The 20,961-nt window shown below is 37.9% G+C and overlaps 3 protein-coding genes across 3 annotated transcripts in view; all 3 read right to left on the bottom strand.

Annotated features, from left to right (window-relative positions):
* The window catches only part of LOC117990200 (arrestin domain-containing protein 17-like), a 436,990-nt gene extending 424,195 nt beyond the window's left edge, over positions 1 to 12,795 (bottom strand). The window contains exon 1 of the mRNA XM_069504341.1: positions 12,757 to 12,795. The gene's annotated coding sequence lies outside the window, so the exon portion shown is untranslated. The remainder of the gene's footprint in view (positions 1 to 12,756) is intronic.
* Positions 1 to 20,961, bottom strand: part of LOC117990006 (ubiquitin-associated protein 1) — a 184,491-nt gene that overhangs the window by 4,653 nt on the left and 158,877 nt on the right. The window lies entirely within an intron of this gene.
* The window catches only part of LOC117990099 (uncharacterized), a 278,450-nt gene that overhangs the window by 244,123 nt on the left and 13,366 nt on the right, over positions 1 to 20,961 (bottom strand). The window lies entirely within an intron of this gene.

Below are 20,961 nucleotides of genomic sequence, written 5' to 3'. Positions count from 1 at the left end.
TTTCTCTCGGGTGCTGAACTAATGTGTGTTAACACTCTCATTCTACGGCATTAATTTAATAAAATGGGGGAAAAAGCATACTTTGGGAGTCCAATGAGAAAATTTATGTTAAAGGTATGTCCTGTTATAGACATTACACTGTATCGATGAAACATTTAAAGACGTAAAAAGCCAGTGGACGAGTTTTGGACATGGGCTCACGTACCTAGGTAGGTAATATTTAGGTTACTAATCCAATGAATTAAGTAAGTAGGTAACCCACAGATTTCCTAAATTCCCATATCTGTAGCTGCGGCAAAGATAGAAGTTCCGTGACAAACACCCATAACATTGCCCGTGAACTATTTAAGTTTCCCATACATCAACTTTCTCTCGGGTGCTGAACTAATGTGTGTTAACACTCTCATTCTACGGCATTAATTTAATAAAATGGGGGAAAAAGCATACTTTGGGAGTCCAATGAGAAAATTTATGTTAAAGGTATGTCCTGTTATAGACATTACACTGAATCGATGAATCATTTAAAGACGTAAAAAGCCTGTGGACGAGATTTGGACATGGGCTCACGTACCTAGGTAGGTAATATTTAAGTTACTAAACCAATGAATTAAGTAAGTAGGTAACCCACAGATTTCCTAAATTCCCATATCTGTAGCTGCGGCATAGATAGAAGTTCCGTGACAAACACCCATAACATTGCCCGTGAACTATTTAAATTTCCCATACATCAACTTTCTCTCGGGCGCTGAACTAATGTCGTTATTTATGCAAATACACTCCCAGTCTACGGCATTAATTCAATAAGGCTCGCGATAAATCTAGAGTCTGGAACGCATCGGTAAATCAGAGGAGCGGGGCTTTTTGAAGTGGAGACGCAAGGTCTCGCGTGTGGACCCTGATCGAAATATGAAATACACTTTCAATATCAACTTGTAAACCCGCCTCGGCTTTACTTGGCAGGAGTATCTGAAAATCCTTTCCTGGTGGGGGTTTTAATAGAGAAAACTTGCTTGCGAAATCACAAGACGTGGTTTTCCGGTTTATTAAACACTCAAGGGGAGTTAAAATAGACAAGTAGGTATGCGTGGAGTCTAGGTGATCAGATTTATTTCATAATGAATTAGTATCGATCATAATAATATGCGAATTGGATTATCCGTAAATGAGATCGTCTACGTATTGGACTATCTGCATCCGTTGGAATAATAAGACGAAAATATGATAATTGGGCCGATGCATGATGGCGGAAAATTAGAAAATGAGAGGAACAAACAAACACACTTTCGCATTTATGATAGGGATAGTGATAGGGGTAGCGATGGATCGTAGTCTGTTTAGCTCTTTTTATTACAAAAAAAAAAAAAAACTGATATTTCTGTTTAAAAGCTTAACTAATAACTATATTTTATAGAAATGAGTCAGTAAATCTCTCTTTGCAACCACATGTCACATGGGTGGAGCCGCTTGCTTAAAACAGTGTTATATACAATCTCCATTTTTACACCCAACATTCCTTGTATAGGTTACACGCAGCACCCTAAAATGGCAAAACAAGGTGATATACAAGTGTTATAATTGCGTTATTTTACATGTATAACACCGCAGTCACCTATCAATCCGATTAAACACACTGATTCAGCCAATCAGTCGTCCCCGAGCTATGGCGTTGACACTGCATCAAATTCCATTGGCTCTAGGTTGGCTGCTGCTAACAAACAAGTCTGACCACCTATGCCTTTTTAACGGCGCGTGCACATTGATCGAGACAGTTATAAGACTTTTTTGTCCTTTTAATGGCACGGGTTTTACCGCCTGGGGTTGTGAATGGCTTGTAAAGGCTAATATAGAATGTTCACAGACTAACTCTGCAGTCTAAGACTGAAACAAACTTTGACTTTCAGACTCAGATCAGACTTAAGTTTGAGTTATTAAGAATTCCGGGGAAGGACATAGGCTACTTTTTATCCTGGAAAATAAAAAAGTTCCCACGGGATTTTTAAAAACGTAAGTCCACGCGGACGAAGTCGCGGGCATCATCTAGTTTAAAATATTTTATACATTGCCTGAATATTTTAAATAGTCTATAGAATTTTTGCGTTTAACCTTCGCGAGTGATTTCCATTATATGTGCATATAGATTGTTACGGCTATACTCACATATTTAGTCGACGACTAGTTTCGAACCCATCCGAGGTCCTTTTACACAGGGACTCAGACGACGGAAATGATCCCGGATGGGTTCGAAAAAAATCGGGCTTACGTCGACTAAATACGTGAATATAGCCGTACCGATCTATTTTATAGGATGCCTAGGTATTCTATACAGTATCTGATTATACAGATTGGCGGTGACATAAACAACAATATGGGTAGTTATAAACCACAGAACTCCACCTATAGACGCCTAACACCCCCGCTCGCCAAGCTTAGGCACTTGGTTAGCATAAAAGTCGGCCCACGCCCGTTCGGTACCCTCATGCTGCACTTTGTTTTGATTACGTGACTTGTAAGTCCACCAATTACAACAAAGCATTCTCCCCTGTCCCCCGCCAACATTTTACGATTTGTTTTCATGCAAAACCTTGTATATGCGTACTCTAGTAGTTGTATTCTCTGTGTTATAAACCAATGTAACAACGCCCTTACAGTATTAATGACTCGGATGCCATGCATTTAACAAATCGCCGGTAGCCATGTTTCCTTCGCGCGCTCGTATTTTTTCCTATCGTTTCATAAATTTTAATTGACAATATTTACTGCGCGGAAGCATTGTAAATATCATAACTAACTGTATAAGAAGTCTGTAAAAAGGTTTATCTAATAACTTATAGCTTCACTCTTAGCATCTGGACTTTTTATTTTACATTTTATAATTCCAAGCTGGCATGAGATTTATACAGGGTGGAAAAAAAGTATGGGCCCTCCAGCGGAACTACCTTAAATCCTTAAGTTAGGTCATTTTACTCAAAGGAAACACTCTCTTATTTAAAAAAAAAAAAAAAATTGCATTCAAAGATTTTGGAATTAGGGAAACTGTGTAATTAATGGTAATAGTGAAATTGGAAATAAATAATTTAAAAAAAGTTGTGTCCAGTTGTGGTACGCAAAACCTCCTGCAGATCATAGTCGCAAATTAAATGGGTTAAATGGTATAACCACGTTCAGCAAAATTATCTTAATATTCTCGTTTAATAACCGAGAATCGTATATTTATGGCATATTGATTACCCCATTACTTATAGCGATTAGGTAACGAGTGCAAAATTATCAAGTTTACTAACAGACCGAGCTACTAACTTGTAAATGCGGTACTACTTATTTACCTCAGTTGTGAGATTTACCTATAAACCTCCTTTGAATGAGAAAATTAAGTAGGACTCCTAGAGAGAGCATACCTATAGTGCGACAAAGCTCTCTTGGCGCGTGGCGATAATCGGAACTAACGTTGCCGTCAAGAGTTCCCTTTGTTCTTGTTTGAATATGGAATATCCTAATAAGCCTTTATTTTCCAACAGCGCCCCCCTGTCAATGTCATTCAAGTGCGAAAAGAGCCTTGTCGCAATGTAACCAAAATGACGTTTCGCGTGTTTCCAGTTTTTTACGGCTCTTTAATAGTGATGTGGTGCAATCGATACTTACCGATAAAATATTGTAGGTATAATGAGACAGCAAAATGTGTTGAAAATAATTCCAATTCAAATGAATAAAGTATGGGCTGATTCTCAATTTATGAGTTTTACATATTATTTTTGAATTTTTTTTAGGTGAATTATTTTTGATAGACTACTAAGGTATATTAAGTATTTCCTCACGGTGCATTGTTTTATTTCACCGTTAAAGCAAGTGATATTTAATTAATTAAAACGCACGTAACTCCGAAAAGTCAGAGGTGCGTGCCCGGTATCGAACCCCCGACCTCCGATTAGAAGGCGGACGTCCTAACCACTAGGCTGTCACAGCATTTAATAGGCTTATTAGGCTGTTATTATGCTTCACTATTAATAAAATGAATTCTGTTTTTCCCACATTCCACACATGGGTCCACTTTATGACGCAACAAGTTGTACCAATTAATAATCTATAACTCTATTTGCATTTTACATGAATAAAATACCAATCTTTATGAACCTGTGATGCAGTCATGACACTAAGGTGTAATAATTACCGTGTTCCGCCTAAATTAGTCGTAATAAACTGTTTTGCATGCAGTAGAAATAAGTATAAAATATAGGACTGTATGAAATCATGTTTTCGAATAATTTTATTATGTTTTTAACATAGCAAATGGAGACCACCAGCTAGAAATAGATTATTATTTAAATAACACGTGAGTAATTATAAACAACCAGACTAGATGATTACCGCGACTTCCTTCGCGTGGATTTTTTTTTAAATCTCATGGCAGATGCTGCTCCATTTTTAGGGTTCTGTATTTCAAAAGGAAAAAAGGAACCCTTATAGGTCACTTCGTTGTCGTGTCCGTCAAGAAAACCTATAGGGTACTTCCCGTTGACCTAGAATCATGTTTGGCAAATAGGTACGTCTAATAGCACACGTAAGGGCGAAAATTTGAAAACCGTGAATTTGTGGTTACATCACAAAAAAATGTGTTCATGAACAAATAATTTGTATTTTCATAATATTATATCAAAGTAAGATAACTCTATATTCTAAAACAGATTTTACTTATTTTTGTGCATAACAGTTTATGATTTATCGTGCAAAATGTCGAAAAAAATACCCGAGTACGGAACCCTCGGTGCGTGAGTCTGACTCGTACTTGGCCGGTTTCTTAAATTCCATGGCACCTATACTATTCCGTTTTAATTTTACCACCGCACAGTTATTCAGCGGCTCCCCGCATGCGGCTGGTTTGCAGATGTCGTCCGTCCACCTAGAGGGAGAGCATCTATCGCGACGCTGCGCTTTCCGGCGTGAGGTCACCATTCCAGCACGTTGGGACCCCATCGTTTATGGAATTTTCAAACTAAGTATGTGCCCTGCTCATTGCCACTTTAGCTTCGCAACTCACTGAGTCTATTTGTCGATTACTCTGGTTCTCCTACGGATTTCCTCATTTCTGATTTGGTCACGTAGATAAAAGTCAAGCATTGTTCTCTCCATCGCCCGCTGAGTAACTCTGAGCTTTCTTACGAGGCCCATAGTTAGTGACCATATCTCAAATCCATATGTCATCACTGGCAACACGCACTGTTCGAAGACTTTGGTCTTCACGCACTGAGACGAGAATCTCGAAGCTTCCCAAACGCTGCCTAGCCGAGAGAGAATATGAGAGATAAATTAATAATTCAAAGGCAATAAAGCCAATATTCTACGTTGCAATGATAATGTAAGCAACTCAGGAAAGGCAGTTAAGCTATCAACTAATCTGATAATTTATCAGCCAGATTTAGATAAGGGATCGCATCAGTCGCCGCGCGCCGGCGGACAGCGACACGGGGAACTGACATTGGAGCACTATAATGACAATGATATCGATATTGCATACAGCCTTCAAATATGAAGAAAGAAGTGAATCGATTTTGTCGACCTCAATGGCGCAGTGGTGAACGCTGTGGGTTTATGAGGGGGATTTTCGTAACATAAACAATGAAAATAAATTCAACAAAATATTAAAAAACTTTTTATTAGAAAAGGCCTACTGTGCCGTAAATGATTTCCTAAACGACAAACATAAAAATAAATAATAATTTGGGTCTCCCTACTCACGGGTCACGGGTATGGGTCTTTGGTCTAAGGACCAAATTGCGACACCCAAACTGGGTATCCATAATACTTTGTACATAATATGATATAAGTAGTTTATGGAAATGCAATAAATGATTATGCAATAAATTTCAATTTTCAGGCAGGGACAATTCGGGAAATTATAATTTCTAAATTGTCTCTGGTCTGGTTGTTGGGTGGCTTCTGCCGTGGCTAGTTACCACCTTACCGGCAAAGCGATTTAGGATTCCCGTACCGTGCCGTGTAGAAACTGATAAGGGGTATGGGTCCTATGAAACTGCCATACCCCGTCCAAGTTAGCCCGCTTTCCATCGAATTTATCAGTGGTTTTTTTTTCAATTGGAAGTTGAAACTTGAAATTAAAAGAACGTTTCAAAAGTCATTTTAGAATAAATTAATATGAGGGGAAACCATAGCCATGCCTGCAATTTAAGCCTCAATAGCTCAACCGGTATAGGAGTGGACTGAAAACCGAAAGGTCGACGGTTCAAATCCCGCCCGTTGAACTATTGTCGTACCTACTCCTAGCACAAGCCTGACGCTTAATTGGAGAGGAAAGGGGAATATTAGTCATTTAATATGGCTAATATTCTTTTTTTTTTAAAAAAAAAAAAAAAAATTGCAATGTAGTATAGGAGCAGGCGTTACTTTGCGGAAGTCCGGATTGTAAGGTCTACATCAGCTCCTGAGGATGCTCCGGTGTCGGGACCAAACTTGCGTCGAGTGTGTTTGGGATTTGTGTGGTGCTGCGTGGTGGTGGTGCGTATTGCTTGCCTGGTGGCTGCTTCTTCCTGCATGTTTAGCAGTGGGAGGGCGGGCGGTGCGTGTTGCACCATACAAATTCGATCTGTTTCAGCGGATTATAGCAAATTAAGCTTTTGGTTAATTGAATGGCAATGTAATTTATATCCAATTAAAGAAATTCCTTTATCGAATAAGGATATTCGTCAAGGAATAGGAATTCATCAAATTGACCCTCTATTTCTATCCATTGAACTAATGTAACTAATAATATTGAATGCACGAAACATAGATCAACGTGTATTATTTTGGATTAGGCAGCTGTCCCACCGCCGACGATGAGCGAGAAACAACTTGTGCTAGAGACTAGGAACAAGCTGGCGAACAACGAGAAGTGAGTGTGTAGTTAGGTTCAATGGGCGGGTCAGCAAATTCCTGAAAGGCTGGCAACGCATCGACAGTTCCTCTGGTGCTGCAAATGTTCATGGGCGGCGGTAATCAGGACCTGCCTGCTCGTTTGCTCGCTATCTCTATTTAAAAAAGAAAAAAAGGTTATCGCTGGGCTATGAGTAAGTACGAGTGGGATGGGAGAGTAATCTCAACATTTATTCGATTTGTAAAACACGCTGTATTTATCTATTTTATTGACATGGTCGGTTGTACGTTTCTTGAGCGAAAATAATCTATAGCTAGTCGCCTCCTCGTTGGCGGTGGGACAACTGCCTTACGGGCTTTTAGTATTAAGCTATATCGATTACTATCGAACAGCGGAGAAATGTAAGGCGTGCTCGATTGTTTCGCAACTCGATACATTTCTGTGAGCTGAATCGATTGAAGGTCTCGATTGTATTGATTTTAACCTCAAATGGAATTATGTCATTCAACTGTAATTCGAATATTTATATACAAATCAATGGACCTCCTCTTGCAGCCCTTGAAGAGTTTTGTGTAATTATTTGACTAACTATAGTCTGGCTAACGAAATATGAGACTGAAATTAGTATTACCTACCTTCCCAATTTCAAGTTTGTAAGCTTTATAGTTTTGAGATTTCGTGATTAGTCAGTCAGTGAGTGAGTAGTATTTCACTTTTATATATTTAGACGAAGGTCTGGCCCTCCCGGGCTCTCTTTGAACTGAAAGCTGAGCCGGTTGCTTCCAGTTTTACGCAACTCTGTCATTATTTGATCCAAAAATGTATGAATATCCGGAAGAATCCTTATATTCAGAATTTTCTAGGTCAATATACTTATTGACTTTTAAACCTGGCAAGACAAGTCACGCCTGTTAGTGTAAATCACTCTACCAACCTATCGAATACAATGCAACACCGAACCTCAAATGTCGTGAGTTCAGTCACCTCCTAAACGATATTATTCAAAAATATCTGTCTGTATCTCTGAGACACATTAGGGGACATAATATATCTCGACACAATCGTACTTTCACCGAGCCCTAATTACGGCCTCCTGCCCCAATAAAGTATGCACTTTATTACTGCATCGACTGTTGACCGCCAGAAAAGCTCCTACAGAAGAAAAAGTCCGAGTCAGACTCATCCACCAAGGGTTCCTCACCCACTGAAGATTTTTTTATTGCAAGTTAGGCTAGCGCTTGACAACAATGAAGCTTAATAATAAAGCTCTAGACGTTTCGTCGGTCTCAACGACATAGACAATGCTCTTCAAATCTGCTATCTCCTTCTAAAGGTCGATGTAAATTACTTTCTGCCGTGTACTGTAAGTTATCCGAGACAGGAAACACGGATGCGGGAAGAGCATTGCACACCGTATCAGAAACGACAAAACACTGTAATTCAAAAATATCTGTCTGTATCTCTGAGACACATTAGGGGACAAAATATATCTCGACACAATCGTACTTTCGTCTGGTGGGAGGCTTCGGCCGTGGCTAGTTACCACCCTACCGGCAAAGCCGTGCCGTGTAGAAACCGAAGGGGCATGGGTTTATTAAAAACTGCCATACCCCTTCCAGGTTAGCCCGCTTTCATCTTAGACAGCATCGTCACTTACCACCAGGTGAGATTGCAGTCAAGGGCTAACTTGTATCTGAATAAAAATAAAAAAATAAAAAAATTCACCAAGCCCTAATTACGGCCTCGTGCCCCAACAAAGTATGCACTTTATTACTGCATCGACTGTTGACCGCCAGAAACACTCCTATAGAAGAAAAAACCGGCCAAGTGTGAGTCAGACTCGCGCACCAAGTGTCCCGTACTACCGTATTATGCATAAAAATAAATAAAAATCTGGGCTTTTCCCAGGTGGGTGGATGATATCCCACTTGGTATCGTTATCTTACTTTGAAAATTGAAAAAACTAATTATTTGCTTAGACCTCTAATGCCATACTGATCGCATTTATCTATTTAATAGCTTCTTATGACAAACATGGCCAAAAGCTTTGCTCGTATCAAAAAACACACGTTACAGGATAGTTTTTGTCCATGCATTCCGATATTTCTTTGACTAGCGAAAAACACGCTTAATTTGTTGATTTCCCTTTTTGAAAACCATTTTGTTCCTTTAAAATGATATTATGTTTCGACAAAAAAATATGTAAATAGCTTTTCGAAGAAAACTTTGAGATAATAGGAATTAGTGTGATTTTTCTCTACGGGACCCTAAAAAGGGTTAATTTAAAGATCTATTTTTATTTTTATTAAGTACCTATGTGTAATTTGAACTTGCTTTTACCAAAATTACTACCGATATTTTAAGATTCTTGTGATGACACGATAAGTGTCGGTATTTTATAGTAGAGTCGAAGAAAGTTCTAAAAGTAAGTAATCTTCGAGTTTTAACATCCCTAGAAGATGAAATTGCTTGCTACCACCTAAGCTTCTGGATTTAACAAAATCACAGTAATTCAGTAATAATGTTATTAGCTGGATACTTACCTACTTACTTATTATTTTGCAATGATTCTAATCATTGTTTCAATGATATTAAAATACTTTAAGTAGAAGATTTTTTTAGAATAAATAACGAACTAATCATAACCGATAGATTCTTACTGATTCCATCCATCCATAAGCAGCTTAACAAAAACACATACAAGCTAATAAATATATATTATGTAAAAAAACAATAATTCCCACGACAAACGCTACTTCATCATAAATATCTACATTAGCTGCTAAATATGACAAATCGATACATTATGTTATAAGACCGCCTACGTTATATAAATTATGTAAAAAATATTATTTTTATACGCCATTTAGCATGCCAAATACATATTAATAGCTCATTTATTATCTCTATATCACACATAATTTATGAGTTTAATCCTTTGTTAAATCTCAATGTTTACGATGGAAAAAGACATTTGATTGAAAAAGAATACCCGACTGAGTTTGTTGTGGGCTCTTCTCAGACGTGAGCGTGTTTGGAACCCTCGTAGCTTTAGCTGTTTTAAGTAATTAAACGTATTTTATACGCAACGCCCTGTATAGTTTAATAAATTATTCACGTTTAAGGGTGTTTGGAGGGGGTTCCCACGACACTTAGAGTGAGATTTATATAGCGCACTCTGACTTAGCTTAGACTTAAGACAAAGTTAAAACGAAACAGAGCTACCTATATCTCTCACATAAATCTGTCTCGTTTTAAGTCTGAGCCTGTGGTCTGAGCAAAGTCAAAGTGCGCTATATACCTAGATCTCAGCCATGCATGACGTGATTTTTAATATTACTCCAAAGAAAATATTTTATTTTATTTTTATTTTTATTTTTATTTTTATTTATTCGGATCAACAAACAGTAGCACGCAGTGCTTGGATAAAAAACAGTAATAAAATAACTTAGTAATAATATACGTGCTACCCACTACGTCAACCACATAGTTATTATTATTAATTAATATACTTACATGTGTAAAAATATATAAATGTAGTATAAAATATAAATAAAGAATATATTAGTACCCTACCATCTATCTAAATTCTAATTATCCTACAGGCTTAGTGTAATATAGCAATATTATTCCTAAGATAATTCATGACCAGCTTCTTGAAAGAGCCCACTCGAGAGGAAAAAATGTCAATATTTCCGAAGCATGCATTGTATGACTGTGTCATTCTGTATAGTGGTGATCTCTCACCAGAATTTGTACGGCATCTGGAAGTAGCAAAAAGTTTGTGTGTTAGAGTGCTGCGTACATGACTTCTGGCAGGAATTCTATAACAAAGTTTACGAGTCAAAGGAATACAATCATATTTATTATGACACAGATCATACAATAGCATAGCTTCAAGTTGTTTGCGCCTCGACTGCAAGTCAAGTATATTGTATTTTTCAAGAAGCTGGTCATAAGGAAGGTAGCTTCTCGTACATTTATAATGCATCGTCCGTAGAAATTTTCTCTGTACATTTTCTAATCTCTTAACATATTTATTATAATAGGGATTCCAGATACAAACAGCATATTCAAGTTGTGAGCGAACCAGTGATTTATACAAATGTAGATATGTATCAACTCTCCTGAAATTAGTACCGGTCCGCATTATAAATCCATACATTTTAAAAGCTTTATTTACAATGGTTTGTATATGCGTGTCTAAGTGTAACTTACTATCCAATATTATTCCTAGATCTTTAATATTACTAACCTTCTCTAGACTTTCTCCACATAGCGAATATGTATAGTCGCTAGCGGATCTCTTTTTAGTAAAAGTAATATGCTTACATTTATTTAGGCTAAGATTAAGTTTATTTTCTGTACAATATTTAGTAAATCTATTTAAATCAGCCTGCAGATGGTCATGATTATCTCGTAATTCAATTGTTTTAAATATTTTAAGATCATCTGCATATAGTAGAAAATTACTATGCTTAAAGCATTTATGAATATCGTTTATGAATATAATAAATAAAAGAGGTCCAAGAATTGACCCTTGTGGAACTCCAGAAGTAATCATAACCAATTTTGATTGATGGCCACTGATAATAACTCTTTGAGTACGATTTGATATGTACGATTTAAACCATCGCCAAAGATCACCACGTATACCGTTATAAGCTAATTTTTCTAATAAGCGTTTATGATCTACTCTATCAAAAGCTTTTTGAAAGTCTGTATAAATGCAGTCTGTTTGCCTATTGTTATCTAAATTTTCAAATAACTGTGAAGCAAAAACAAGAAGATTGGTTACTGTTGAGCGTTTCTGCACGAATCCATGTTGTTGTGGAATTATAATATTATGTAGCAATGGATAAATGGAATCGTGTACAAGCCGCTCAAAGAACTTTGAAAGTACAGGCAAGATAGAGATGGGTCGGTAATTTTCTACATTCTTTTTGGATCCGCCTTTATGTACAGGTACTATGCGAGCCATTTTCCATTTTTCTGGAAATATGCCTTGCTTAAGACACATACTGAATAAGATATGCAGTGGCTTGTAAATTGTAGTAGCAGTGGCTTTGAAAAATATTGGAGGTATATCATCCAACCCAGATCCCTTCGTTACATCCAACTTGTTTAGAGCCTTCATTACATTTTCAGCCGTGATAACAGTTTGACTGATAATGTCACATACTATTTCATCCTTACCAGTGCATTCAATATTATCTATGTCGAAGTCATTCGTAAGAGTAGATGGAACAAAAACCGAGTAAAAAAAGTCAGAAAATAAATTATATGCATCGATCGGGGTATTAGCTATATTATTTTTATAAAATACATTATAAGGTATGCGGGAATTATTTTTTACATTAGAAAAGTATGTCCAAAAATAGCGTGTATTGACTTTAATACTATCTTCTACTATGTTCATGTATTCACTGTAACGACGTTTTGATTCTTTTTTAAAACGAAGTCTAAGTATACAGAACACCTCATAGTCTGACACATTATTATATAAAAAAATTAGACTTTATATTTTCACGTAAGATTGTTTACTCCCTTATTATCTTCTAAAGCCACCATGATACAAACAAACGTTCCTCCCAGTGTAGGGGACAATACGCAGATAAACTTTCAGCTTTTATAAAATAAGGAAGGCCTGGCACGCGCTGGCTCTCTCTCTCTCTATTACTTGTTATTTTCGCATACTTGACAGTTGATAAAATAATTTAAATCCATATTTATAATAAACTTTCCTATGTCAATGTAGTAAACCTAATCACCAATAAATAAGACTTTAGAAATTAGTGTCTAGCCTCCATCTAGCAGGGTGTTCGTTGAATCGTAAAACATGTACAAAAGTCACAATAAATCAGTTTTTAGGAGACCATTTATTTACTGAGGTGAGAGTTAATATTGTTTAATATGGCCATAAAACATAATTTATTTCGACACTTAAGTAGCTAGTGTGTTTTTCAGTAGAAAATACTGTAGGAAGAATAACTATAAGATAGGGATCTATAAGAAAGGGATTGTCTAAAACCTAAAACTGTATTAGCTGAGGCCCGGTCTCCACCTAAGCGGAGCGGAGAGATGTGTGCAGTCGGCCAATCAGATTTTCACGTGTCAAGAAATCAGGAAAATCACGTGATATTTTTTTCACGTCATTTAAAAAGAATCTGATTGGTTGACTGAACACATCTCCTCTCCTCTCCGCTTAGGTGGAGACCGGGCCTAACAGCTTGCGATTGACAGCTCATATCTCCGCTTTGTACCCGCGCCGCCCAGCTTAGGCACAACTCATCGCCGCATCGATCGTGCCATAAAGTTTCTCTAATCTGTGGTGCCATACAAATATGCAGTGGCGTGCACAGGAGTTCAAGCCAGGGTATGCATTTAGGTATGAACTTGTTTTACGGCAGGTTATAATGAAAAAGTAAGCATTGATTTCTTACAATGAGGGTAAGCAGTGCGTTTATGCTTCTATGAGCTGCACGCCACTGCAAATATGATACATCTCCGCTCAGTGGTGACCACTGAAGCAAAAAGGAGACGAGATGCGGGAATAACGAAATTCTGTTGGTTGTTTATATCAGATCTCCTCTCTTCTCGTCTCGTCTCCACTCTGGTGGAGTCCAGGCCCAATAGGAGCTGTTGATTTTTATTAAGCTTTCCAAGCACTCTCCATAGAAAGAATAGTACGTATTATAATCGGAGTATGAGGCGGGTGTGCGGGGCGTCCCCACCCCAATTGCCACCTCGACCTGTCGCGTACTGTAGGTTGGTTTTCATTTGAATAATAACTAATCAAACTCAATGTAATTTTGCAAGCACGTTCTAGAACCTAATTTCTTTGTCTGTGGTTTGCCAGATTTCCGAAAGTCCCGTAAGATTTCTTTGATTTTCCGGGACCAAAAGTACCCTATATCCTTCCGGACCCCGGGGAACAGTGCGACAAGGCTATATTGGCGCGTGGCGTAAATCGGAAATAACGTTGCCGTCAAGTGTCCCCTTTGTTCCTGTTGGAATATTCTAAGTCTTTGTTCTCCAACAGCGCCCCCCTGTCAATGTCGTTGAAGTGCCAAGAGAGCTTTGTCGCACTGTACACGATACCTCTGAACCAAATTTCGTCACAATCGTTAAACGGATGGGCCGTGAAAAGCTAGCAAACAGACAAACATACTTTCGCATTTATAATATTAGTAGGTATGTGAGTATGGATTAGGTTACTACTTAACAAAATAACAATTGCCTTCTAAATCTTATATATTATGCAAGATTCTAAATCTATATATATAACAGGAAAGGCTGACTGACTGATTGACTGATCCATCAACGCACAGCTGGACGGATCGGGCTGAAATTTGGCATGCAGATAGAACTCTTATGACGTAGGCATCCGCTAAGAAAGGTTTTTGAAAATGCTTCCCCTAAATGGGTAAAAATTCGGGTTTGAAATTTGTGTAGTCGCGAAGTGTGACGAGTTCGCGAGCATAAGCTAGTAATATTATAAATGCGAAAGTGTGTCTGTCTGTCTGCTGGCTTTTCACGGTCCAACAGTTAAAATCGCGCGTTCTAAATCTTATAAATGCAAGATTCTAAATTAACAAAATAAACATTAATTAGAACAAGATTAAACAAAGGTAGAATTCGATAAGAAACTAGGAGAGGTCAAATAAATAATTGGTTCAAAGAATTTAGTTCTAACAATCTGATAGCTATGCGCATAATCTGATATAGCGACTATCACACTAACCGGATAAGGGCTTATTTCGCAAATTATTCCCAAACCCAAGTTTTACAATCCAGATCTGTTAAATAAATTAGAATATTCGACGAACAATGTTATTTTAGATGGTTTTTAGGGTTCCGTACCTCAAAAGGAAAAACGGAACTCTTATCACTTTGTTGTTTGTCTGTCTGTCTGTCTGTCTGTCTGTCTGTCCGTCTGTCTGTCAAGAAACCTACAGGGTACTTCCCGTTGACCTAGAATCATGAAATTTGGCAGGTAGGTAGATCTTATAGCTGACATTTTGGGAAAAATCTGAAAACCGTGAATTTAGGGTTAGATCACACAAAAAAAATTAAATTGTGGTCATGAACTAATAATTAGTATTTTCAACTTTAGAAGCGAGTGACTATATCAAGTGGGGTATCATATGAATGGTGTACCTGTACATTCTAAAACAGATTTTTATTTATTTTTATGCATCATAGTTTTTGAATTATCGTGCAAAATGTCGAAAAAATACGACTGTAGTACGGAACCCTCATTGCGCGAGCCTGACTCGCACTTGGCCGGTTTTTATTCAACATTCATAAATTCGTGAAATTAATTCTTATAAATAACAGAAGGAATAATTTACTTCTATTTTAAAAAAAATCATTGTTTTTCGATAGAATTATTTTATTTAGGAAGTAAAGTGAAATAATTGAATGTAGAAATAACTCTTTAAATAAAGGAGTACCTCAGTACCAACTCCTTCCATTTGATCGGATCCAAAGGCGGGATGTTCGACTTGTGGACGATCCCAAACTAACCGGCTCGTTGGAAAGCCTGGAACACCGCAGAGACGTAAGCTCTCTTTACGTGTTCTGTCGCCTCTGTAATGGGGATCATCAAAGGAGTGATAGAGCATAGCACAGCACAGCGCAGCACGGCTCAGTGTTGATTGGTCATCCTGACGCTCATAGGCCCACAGGCGTCACCGGCGGCCACTGACATCTTGGTAACATCTAATTGGTTCGTTATAGATTCCTTTATTGCCGTGTGACTTCGTATATAAATACCCCGGCGGCCATCGGACACTATTTATATACCCAAATACTATTTCCTAGAAATCGTAGATAATTCTGTTATATTGACGGCATTTTCGGTTTATTTGCGGAATAAATTTTCGTTTTTAGGGTTACGTATTCAAATAACAAACCCTTTATTTTTAATTTAGAACTCAAACCCTTTTTTAGGGTTCCGTACACGAAAAACGGAACCCTTATAGGATCACTTTGTTATCTGTCTGTCCGTCTGTCTGTTTGTCAAGAAATCTACAGGGTACTTCCCGTAGACTCTAGAATCATGAAATTTGGCAGGTAGGTAGATTTTATAGCAGAGATAAGGGGAAAAAAACCGTTACATCACACAAAAAAAAATTAAAATGTGGTCATGAACTATGAATTAGTATTTTCAATTTTCGAAGTGAGATATCTATATCATGTGGGGTATCATATGAAAGGGCTTCATCTGTGCATTCAAAAACAGATGTTTATTTATTTTTATGCAACATGGTTTTTGAATTATCGTGCAAAATGTCGAAAGAACACGACTGTAGCACGAAACTCTCGTTGCGCGAGCCTGATTCGCACTTGGCCGGTTTTTTTTCTTAGTGGTGGCTGCGGGTGCGAGACATCGTTTGGAGTCATGCCAGATCGTTTAAGACATCATGAGTAGGTACTGGATTGATGTTATGCCTTATAAAGTGTTACAAAATTGTTTAAATTGCTCCTTCAAAGGGAGACTCTGTTTTGGTGCGTGAATTTATTGGTAAAATAGACCCAATAATTTTGAGTTAATTTTAAAACGTTTCGATTTTCATTTGAATTTATATGCTGTTTTTATTGGTGGGATGAGCCGTGAAAGGCTAGCTGACAGACAGACAGACGGGCAGACAGACAGCCCCACTTTCGGTTTAATAATAATAATTATTAGTATGCATATCATTTTTTGTATATGTACCTATCTACTAATTCTGAGGGATACTAACTTTGTTTGGACTGACCTTTTCATGGCTAATTTGTTAAACTGATCATCATAATCATTAGCACTGAGATCTAGCATATCTAATACAATAGGTTTTCTGGAATATTGAAGACCTCCCTGGCGCAGTGGTGAGCGCTGTGGTCTTAATAGTGGGAGGTCCCGGGTTCGATTCCTGGCAGGGGTTTGGAATTTTATAATTTCTAAATTTCTGGTCTGGTCTGGTGGGAGGCTTCGGCCGTGGCTAGTTACCACCCTACCGGTAAAGCCGTGCCACCAAGCGATTTAGCGTTCCGGTACGATGCCGTGTAGAAACCAAAGGGGTATGGGTTTAATAAAAACTGCCATACCCCTTCCAGGTTAGCCCGCTATCATCTTAGACTGCATCATCACTTACCACCAGGTGAGGTTGCAGTCAAGGGCTAACTTGTATCTGAATTTAAAAAAAAATCAGAAACATAAGATACGTGTTACTTTTAACACAGGGTGTTTGTCCCATGTGGAAGCAGAATTATTTGGATACTTAATACAAAAATCTTAACAGCTACCTAATCTATACAGTTATACACATAATGTTTTCCTGTTTCAGCATGATGCAAGTGTATAACACCAATAATACCAACAATACTATGCAAAACAAACTGAAAATGATGCGGCGGTGCGGGCGCCTCTAATTCGGCGCAGACGCGCGCTGCCGTGCAATTACGTACCGATAACATCCACAACGCTTAATATCGTCACCTGTAGGGTTGACAAAACAGACTGACCAAAATGGTCATATTTTGTTCAACAAGATAGCAAAGTTTGATTCCGGAAAAATAAAGAGTTCCCACGGGATTTTTAAAAACCTAAATACACGCGGACGAAGTCGCGGGCATCATCTAGTTATCTATATAATTATTATGAACCCTGAAAATATTACACTCATTTTATTTGGACGGTCGGTTAATAATCGACATTTATCTCTGCTATCTTCCAGACCAGACGTAGTCAAACAAATCATAAAATATGCCTTTCGAAAGACATCGCCACATCTTTGTCCATTCAGAACTAGTTTATAGGATTATGCTGGAGTCTAGACTGAATCATTAAGCCCTGATAAGATATCCTGCACTTTCTATACCGCTTGATTGGCCAGATATAAATAAATCTACATCTCAATGCTGACTTAGTCGAAGAGACTGACTTTTTAAAATGTCACGAGATGCGATGATATGATATTATTTTATTTTATTTTAGTTGGAAACCCAACAGCTTAATTGAACTAAATGATTTAGAGCTAATAGTCAGTAGGAGAACTAGAGTAACCGTCATAGCTCAACGAGTTGCGAAGCTGAAGTGGCAATAGGCAGGCCACATAGTTCGTAAAACCGATAGACGTCTCTAGGTGCTGGAATGGCGACCTCGCATCGGAAGACCCAGCGTTGGAAGACCCCCCCGCTTTCTACCGAAAAGAACCAGTAAGAAGTTTTAACTTATGTGTCAATCGTACGATTTTAGCCCCTTATTTTAAAGGTGAACCGTACTTTTGACATGACGGTTGACCCATAGAGTTAAAATGGCGCGTGAAAAATCATTTCGTGCGTACTTCAATTTCAATGAAGCCAAACTTTTAAACAGAAAATGAGAGGACATTTTGACAGCCCTGATTGATTTCCAATCTACGTTGATGCGTGATTATGAATATCCTCCCAGCTCATGCAATATGCATGAGAGTTGAGACGAGGCACTTGTTACAACGCGTCAATCTGCGATGTTGGTTTATCGATACCGCCAATCATAGGGTTGAACACATTCCGATCAAGGGAGACCCGTTTGATTCATTTATAAATGTTTATAGTAAAACACATCCATATTATTCATCGTCATGATCAACATAGTCGGCTCACTACAGAGCCCAGAAGGGCGATTGTCTAAAACCGGCATCAATCATTATTACAATCTCAATTGTTCTGATTGGTTGAATTTGTGCGATTCTTGTTGCAACAATGCATTGTAGCCAATAGTGAGCGAGCATTAACCAATCAGAGATGATTGCGATCGTGACATTGTAGCTGTCAAACAACCGCGGTAGGGCCACGGGTCTCCTTTCAGAGTGAGAAGTGTTTTTGGCCATAGTCTACCACGCTGGCTGTGCGGATTGGTCGTCCTAACCACTAGGTTATCACAGTTTGTCATCAACTCCATAAATACTAATCCATACTAATTACCTACTACCATATTTAAAATTATTAATGCGAAAGTGTTTCTGTCTGTCTGAGTGCTAGCTTTTCACGGTAGATCCGATTTTGACGAGAGATAGCTTGCATCCCGGGGAAGGACATAGGCTACTTTTATTGCGGAAAATCAAGAAGTCCCTACGGGGTTTTTAAGACCCTAAATTGTATTAAACCTAAATATAGATGAAGATCCGATCATCATCAGACTTGATTTAGAGATAGCTCGCATCCTCAAGACGCGACATAGACTACTTTTATCCCCGAAAACCAAAGAGTTTTCACAGGTTTGTTTTAAATCTTTTACCTAGTTTGAATAGTTTGGCTTAGTATGGATAACTTTGATTTGTAGATTTACAGAGCTTGAAAAATAGGCAATATGAAGCAAGGTTTCAATAGCATACCTACGCTTGCGGATCCCTAAAAACACGTCAACGCAAACTATTTATTTTATCGACAGCAAATGATAGTGCTGAAGACACAACACGTTTAACAGGAAAACATCGCACGTATATACTTTAAAAAGCGGAACTTAAAAATTTGGGTAAATAGGTATCTCAAGAACAGTATTTTGAGTAAACAATAAAAGATGGACGGAGACTTTCAGAGGAAAGACATTTTTAACTCATAAAATAAGGAGTAGAAATAGAATATTAATAGAGATCTAAGTATTGATAAAATATCAAGCAAATGAAAAAATAAAAACAAAGAAATTTATAAGACTTCAAATTGAAACTGAAAGTGAGGAAATCAAAATAGATCAAAGACTAGTTGAATAAAAGACAAGCAAATAAATAAAAGAAAATGAAAGCAAGGTTAAATGCTTGAGACGTATTAATATTACAGTATACAGCCGTATTAACCCATATCTAAACTCGCAAAACCTATAAAAAGGATATTTACTAACCACATGCGAACCAACTAGTAAAATTAATGACGTAGTCTTCAAAGCGGCTGTTAATTAAAATTCAATATAAATTAATATGCAACGAGATTGCAACGGCTTCTAATTAACAACACGGCAAAATGAAGACGAAAGTTTTCTAGATACGCCACTCTGGCGCATTTACTTACTCGTGAAGATTATGTTGTAAATAGTTATAGCAACGAGGTAAACGAGAGTAGACTGGATTAATACAACTTCTATCGATTTGTGCGGGAGCGGTGTGCAGGCTCGACCGTACCAAAGGAAGATCTTCCACCCAGTGGGTTGTGCTCGTTAGCGCCAGCTGGGCCGACGGTTGTGTATATAAACTTCTGTGTATAGTCTAGATTGCAGAAAACTCCGTTAGTGCGAGTACTGTCGGTGGTACATTTGTTCGGGACTACGTCATAAAATGTTATCGATTGAATAGCGCCATCTTGTTGCATCTGTGGCAACCGCCACAGATTCTTTCATTTTCAACTTCATCATTATCAAGCAAAAGACATACATAAAGACATAGGTTTCTTGTAGGACCTTCTATACGCTACAGTCTTGCGCCGCTTGAATCAAGCGGTTCCCTGCGACTCGACTGTCCACCTAGTGGTCTGCTAATGCTGCGGTTTCCGGTGCCAGGTTGGCACTCTAGCAGCAATCGTCCAACCCCAACGTCTATTGTGTTTTCGGACTATGTACCCTGCTCATTTCCACTTCAGCTTTGCAACCCGTTTAGCTATGTCAATTACTCCGGTTCTCCTACAGATCTCGTCGCTGTGATTTGATCATAGAGAAACTTCAAGCATTCATTTTCATCGTAGGTGTCTAATTTTTAAGTCATTTGATTTTAAAAGTAAGTTTTCCTCATTGACGTCTATCTGTCGAAACTTGTAACCAGCTCTACTTTTCTTCTGTATTTCCACTTCTATCTCCTGTAATTGTTGCAAGTTATCCTTTATAGTAAAATAAAATAAAATTGATGATTATTAAGCATTCTAATTTTAACATTAGTCACTTTTGCTAATGTACCACTTATCAGACAAGTCTGGTTAAATTTAAATATGTGATCAATAATAGAAAAAAACATTCGAGTTTTGGCACACATACAAAATCCGTCACCGTGGCACTGACCAGTGACCAGTGACCAGTGACCAGTGACCAGTGACCAGTGACCACTACATTACGCTTGTATCATTTTATTGTACCGCATTAAAAATAG

This window comes from Maniola hyperantus, chromosome 17 (genome assembly GCF_902806685.2).
Source record: "Maniola hyperantus chromosome 17, iAphHyp1.2, whole genome shotgun sequence".
NCBI lineage: Eukaryota > Metazoa > Arthropoda > Insecta > Lepidoptera > Nymphalidae > Maniola > Maniola hyperantus.
Note: the sequence above shows the minus strand (reverse complement) of the source record. Positions and strands in the feature narration are given on the sequence as shown.